Source organism: Miscanthus floridulus, chromosome 4, assembly GCF_019320115.1.
Source record: "Miscanthus floridulus cultivar M001 chromosome 4, ASM1932011v1, whole genome shotgun sequence".
Taxonomy (NCBI): Eukaryota; Viridiplantae; Streptophyta; class Magnoliopsida; order Poales; family Poaceae; genus Miscanthus; species Miscanthus floridulus.
In genome coordinates this window covers 2,382,923-2,389,429 of record NC_089583.1, presented here as the reverse complement: position 1 = coordinate 2,389,429, position 6,507 = coordinate 2,382,923, and the positions used below count along the sequence as shown (strand labels likewise).

Genomic DNA, 6,507 nt, shown 5'->3' with positions numbered 1-6,507 from the left:
TTAATCTCATAAAAAATAAGTATTAATGTTCTATATGGAGTATACACACACATTAAGAAAAATCAGTTTCCGTTTTCTTTCATTGCAAATAATTTAATTCAGGTGATATATAAAAGAAGAAACTTAGATCAGTCTTGGAGATAATAATAATAATATAACAGGAGATTATTTACTGAGATATTAAGCATACCGTCAGGTGGTGGCTCTGGCACCGTCATCAGCGTGATCGGCTCCTGGTCGTATTTGACATAGCAGCTGAACGACCTCGGAGAAGCAGCAGTCACTATGGGATACAGTAGATTTGCCGAGTGCCAGGGGCACTCGGCAAAGGCCCAAAAACACTCGGCAAACGCTTTGCCGAGTGTTACACTCAGCATACAGCACACGCCATTGATTTGTCGGCAAACAGTAGTTTGCCGAGTGTTTTTTATCGGACACTCGGCAAACAGTTTGCCGAGTGTCAATAAACACTCGACAAAAATAAACTCCCGGCAAAAAAAAATTTGACGGGATGGAATGGTGACGTCGATTTTGCTGAGTGCACGACGGAAAAACACTCGGCAAAGTTTCTCAAGTTTGCCGAGTGTCAGGACGAAAACACTCGGCAAAGTTTCTCAATTTTGCCGAGTGTCAACACGAAAACACTTGGCAAAGTTTCTCAAGTTTGCCGAAAACACTCGGCAAAGTTTGTAAAATGTGCCGAGTGCCACGGCGATAACACTCGGCAAAGTTTAGACACTTTGCCGAGTGGCACGCCTAAAACACTCGGCAAACAAGCGAGCAACGGTCAGATTTTATGGTCACTTTGCCGAGTGTCCATTGGAATACACTCGTCAAAGCCAAAACACTCGGCAAAGAAGGTTCCCAGAATGACAGAAAATGGTCTCTTCGCCGAGTGTTTTGCCTTGACACTCGGCAACTCCTCTCTTTGCCAAGTGTTACACTCGGCAAAGCGACCAAGACCCCCCCTTTTTTACTAATCTGTCACATATAATGGACCCCTCTCAATTCACAAAAAACCATGACAATTCACAACAAAACATCATCACAGGCATAATTATATGTCACAGGTATAATAAACCATTCATCATAATTCACAATAAACCATCATCACAAGTCACAATAAACCATTATCACAATTATAAATCATCATCACAAGTCACAACTAAGTCACAATAAGCCACAATGCAAATGCAATCACTGCGTAGGCCCTTGGAACCTCTGCGACAAATCCAGGGTCTTGAGACTGATTATTTGATGCCGCCGATTGATTCTGCACAAAAGAGAAGTATTCGAATCAGTGTTAGCTTTCCTTTTTAACAGTGTTAGACTTCATATTGCAAAGTGAATTTCAGTATCGAAAGGTGTGCATCTACAGCATACTGTAATTGTAATCACAACATTCAACACTAATGCAACACTTAAATTCGTGCTATGCACACAGCAGGCTACTTGCATGTTAAAAATAAGGGAATTAGCAAGCATCCACATATCTACGTGCCTGCTGCCAGTTCGCAACATGGTGTTAAGCACACAGCAGGCTACGTGCTGCTGCCACTCAACAAGGTCAGGGATCCCAGTGAAGGAATAACACCTGTGAATGGATTGCTACGGAGATCTAGATATTGCAAATTTGTGGCATTGGCCAGTGAAGCTGGAATTGGACCTTCAAACCTGCTCCCTTCCAATATCAATTCTGTGATGCTTATAAGGGATGTTGCCGATACTGGTGGGAAGCGTACCAACAAGTTGGTTGGCCCCAAGTCCAAGAAAAGTAAGAGAGGAGATGTTATGAAGTGCAGGTGCAACGGTGCCTGACAAGTTGTTATAGCTGAGGTCTAGTGCTTGCAGGGTTTTAAGCTTACCTAAGCTCTCTGGAATCCTTCCTCCTCAACTGTTATGAGAAAGCAGTAAGAAAGCCAGGGAAGAAAGATTACCAAGTGAGCTAGGAATCTCTCCTAAACTGTTCAGAAGGCATGCATGCTGATGGTATGGGCAATGGATACAAATCCAAAATTTCGGAACCATAATAGTATCTGCTTTGTATTTAATACCTGCTACAGTCAATGTTGCTAGCAAAATCCTGATTAGTTCACTCTAGACATGAATGTTAAAAGAATCATTAATTTTCCAAACAGGTGCTTCACCAGTCCAGTTTCTCCAGAAAATGTGAAACATGCTGCCATGTTTGGTCTGTCAGCAGCAGCAATGAAGTCTAAGCTCTTTGCCGACCAAGAGGAACGTGAAGTTCAAAGGCTAGCTGCTACTGTAATAAATCATCAGGTTAGTATGGGTTTCGCCATCTGATTTGCATGCACAGCTGTCTCCATTTGTTGTGACTGAGTCAAGCCGTTGATTTAGGGGTGGTAGATTTCTACTGAACTGGACCATTTGTTGTTGCATGCTTGGCGCTGGACTTGTTTGAGCCCCTTCACATCTGACTTATCGTTAGATGAAAACTGGTATAGTGGTATTAGGTTCTAGAAGTCGGCTAAGACTTTCGGGTCCCTTGATATTAGAGTTGCCTGTTTAATTAAATTAGAAAAGCAGTCTGGCACTCCTGGAACTAAGTTTTGTTTCCTAGCCTAGCTTGATAGTATATAGTATGAGTGAGCTTTTTTGCTGGATCCAAGTCAGAGTAGGGTTAAATTTTCTGGTACCAGCATGGTAGTTGTTTTGATAGACCCTTATTCACACTTACTCTAGTATGTTGTTTGCTGAGGATGGCTTATTGATATTGCAACACTCAATTTGCAGTTAAAGAGATTGGAGTTGAAGCTGAAGCAGTTTGCGGAAGTTGAGACCTTGCTCTTGAAGGAATGTGAGCTAGTAGAAAGGGTTAGACAGAGGATTTCAGCTGAACGAGTCAGGATGAGGTCAGGCTATTAGGTCCCACCGGAAGCGGTCTACCAGGGGGCAGTAGCACCATGCCATCAAATCCAGCAGGCATGAGCCCCAGACCAGTCGGTGTGCCAGGCTCCATGCCACAGACCAGCATGCCAGCCACATATGCCAACAACATGCAGGGGCATGGGCATCCTCAGATGCCTCAGATGCCGTTCCTACATCAGCGGCCGCAGATGCTCTCTTTCGGCCCTCGCCTACCACTCTCAGCCATCCAGACTCAACCATCGCCATAGGCATCAAACATCATGTTCAACTCTGGCATGCCCAATTCGATTGCTCCTAACCACCATCAGTTGCTGAGATCATCTTCTGGAAACAATTCTAGTGCATGATAGGGGAATTGTTCATAAGAATTTTTTTACTCAGCTTAGATTTGTCAGATGTAGCGTTATATCATTTATAAACACATCACTGTAATTCATTTATGTGATGTATGTGTTTGTCATATAAGTTTTTTTATTAGGTCCTATATTGTCCCCATATTGCTGCGCCCTTGTGTACCTCTTTTCCCAGGCCACCTCTTCTTCCCAGTGCAGGGGAGATGCAAAATACTTGCTCCAGTCAAAATAAATTTATATTTTGAACATGATCTTATTTCCTATGTATCCCTGAGTACTTTTTTCATTGAAAGCAGTAAAGGAGCTTGCTGACAATTTGGACAGCTTATTTAACACATTCCTAAAAGTATGTCAAATATTTTATGAGAGATATCAAGGTGTCAAGTGACTCACAGGAGTAGTTGTGGGTGGCTGAGGTGAAGGGAATAGCATCGGTGGCGGTGGCAAAGGTTGACCCCATACTCGATGCAAAATTCTGCATGTATTAGAACATTTGGTCCATCCTCAACCGATTTTCTTCCTCCATCCTCTAGCCGCTCGGCCACCTATCCTCGCCTCCTATCTCCTCCATCCTCAGTCTCCATCTCCTCCCGTTGCTTCATTTATGCTTCCACCCTGGGCCTATAACATTTCATCCCAAGTGTTACAATGCAAAGCTAAAGTACGTACCAATCAACGAACGATGAATAAAATAGAAATAACCTGTAGAGCCTCCTATCTAGAACTAGTGTAGTGGTTGGCCGTGGGCAGTATCGCCGGGCTCGAGCTCGTGCTCCTTGCTCGGATCTGGGAGAGAGTGGGAGTAGAGGCCGTGTCGAGTGTACTGTCGCCAATCCAGTACTGGCCATGCTTCTTGCCTCCTCCCACCCTCATCACGATTTCTCCATCAATATCCTTGGTGCTCGGATCGAACTGTGGCCCATGAACCAGCCTTGCCATCACCGTGTACTCACTGACGCGGCTGTGGATGCTGGGATCGCTGTACGCCTCGGGCAGGTCCTCCGGGTTGAAGTCAATGTTTGCCGTCGCCTTGCCCTTTTTGGACAGAACCCATGCCTTGAACTGGGAGCAAGGTTGGCCATCATGTGACGACGACTGCGGCAAAAATGCAAAATGATTAGAAATTATGCAGAATTGAGCATTAGAATAAAGAAATGAATTCGCGTAAAGAAATGAATTCGTGTACCCATTTTTCCCTATATTCATCGAGGCTCAAGCAGCCTTGATGGTGTGATGCACGTGGCATCAGCAAATGTCGGTCCCGGCAAGCGTTGTGCGTCTCCACCCACCCGGGCTCCACCCACTTGTCCACCATGTATTCCCAGCACTGGGCATGCTGGGCGCACCAGTACGGAGGCACATACGTGATCAAGTGTATGACATATAAAAAATAAAATTAAGCGTAATTAATCTCATAAAAAGTAAGTATTAATATTCTATATGTACCTGCAAGAATTGTTCCCGGGTCAGGTTCATTGTTCTTGCCTCTTCTTTTTTAACCTTCATCCGTCTGTGTTGAGCATAGTAGTCGATGATGGCCTGGACACGCGCCTCGTAGTGCATGTCCTTCATGAGCTTCTTGGTGGCTTCTTCAGAGATGGAGGCCGCCTTGGCCTCGTACCCCTCCTGGCATTTGTAGAAGTCCTATATATAGACGCGATGTATACAGTCATTACTTCAAGAATGTCCAGTGAATGTGATGTATTGAGCAATGTAGTGCGAGGAATACTTACCCATAGCTCTCCCTTCACCCGCTCCTGCCTTGTTGGGGAATACCCTGCCGTCACGATCAGCGGCGTCGAGGGCGGTGACGTAGTGGTCCCACGTGTAGGCCGGCTGCAGCTCTTCGCGAAACTGCACTAAGCCAGGGAAGTGTAGCCTGCACAAAAGGCCAAGGATGCCGTTGACCTTGCGGTTGTGATCACCCCCACTGACCTTAATGCAACCTCTGCCCAAGTGATTAAGATAAATTATTAGTTTCCATTGTAATTTTCAACATATCAAATGAAAAATTATTGAGAACATCTAAAGTTACTTTTTCCCAAAGGGTCAAACCATCGGGCGTCTCTCAAGAGGTATCGGTCGCCTCAGGAGGGTCGAGGGACCTCGCAACCAGACCTCGGGACCCACTGCCTCCTCCTCCACCTGCTCCTGCTCCTCCTATACCTCCTCCTCGTCACCAGAGGCGTGTGCGGAAGGTAGCTCCTCCTCAGACGACGACGAGGGAGCTACAGGCGACGGGGGCCTCGCCCCTTTACCCTTCCCTCCACCCTGCCTCGACCCCTCCCTTGACCTTTCCCTGAAGCTGACCCTGAAGCTGGCATCTTTCCATAAAGCGTTGCGATCTTCCTCATACCACCCACCATTGTTCAATCACCCGCAATTAAAAAGAGTAAACCAATCAGCACAGATAAACAAAACATACTTAGAAAGATATAACAAATAATAAATAAATTAGTACGGCTCATACATGTATTAGAAATAATAATTTCATGATCGGGATTAGCTGGATCATAAGTCTCATCATCACTATCACGCGTGTTGATATAATCATCATGTTCGGGAATGTTGTCATCACTGTCATTGCCTAAATGTAATCGTTGAAGTAATTCTAAGTCCTTCACATTCTGAACCTCGTCTCCAGCGTCCTCGTCAGCAACCCTTTCATTGTCTACTTCCATTCCGATCACTTCGGTTAAGTCTATCTCAAAACCCCCTTCGAGCCCATCTTCTTGGAAGAACTCTCCGTCATATGTGTTGGGGTCTATGTTGTAATCCTCATTGTTTGGTACAGGTATTTTACCATGTGGCGATACCTTGTACACAACATCCCAACCCTTAAGACGGTCGTCGGTTTGGCACGGGTATGAGATATAATAAATTTGCGTGGCCTGTTGAGCCACAATATAGACATCGTCTCCTGGTAAGACGGATGATTGTTGAATTTTGACTAGCCCAAGATTAGGGGCCCGTCTCACTACTGATGGATCAAACCAATGGCATTTGAATATGACTGGATTAAGAGGTTTGCAACCATGAAACATGAGTTCGTATATTTCTTCAAGTCTTCCGTAGTACTCGACCCCATCAATGCCGGCGTAAAAACTCCGGTATTTGTGGTTCTTCGATTGGGCCGACTCTGCTCGTGGCTTGTTATGTGAAAGCGATAGCCATTCACGTCATAACTGGTAAACGACTTGACCCTATAGGCATAGCCATCGGCAACCTATCTCAACTCGGCACTCATAGACGCATCAGTTTG

At 45.1% G+C, this 6,507-nt stretch overlaps 1 pseudogene; it reads left to right on the top strand.

The window, feature by feature from the left end:
* Positions 1-1,434: 1,434 nt before the first annotated feature.
* Positions 1,435-3,486, top strand: LOC136550716 (SWI/SNF complex subunit SWI3C homolog; annotated as a pseudogene).
* The last annotated feature ends 3,021 nt before the right edge of the window (positions 3,487-6,507 follow it).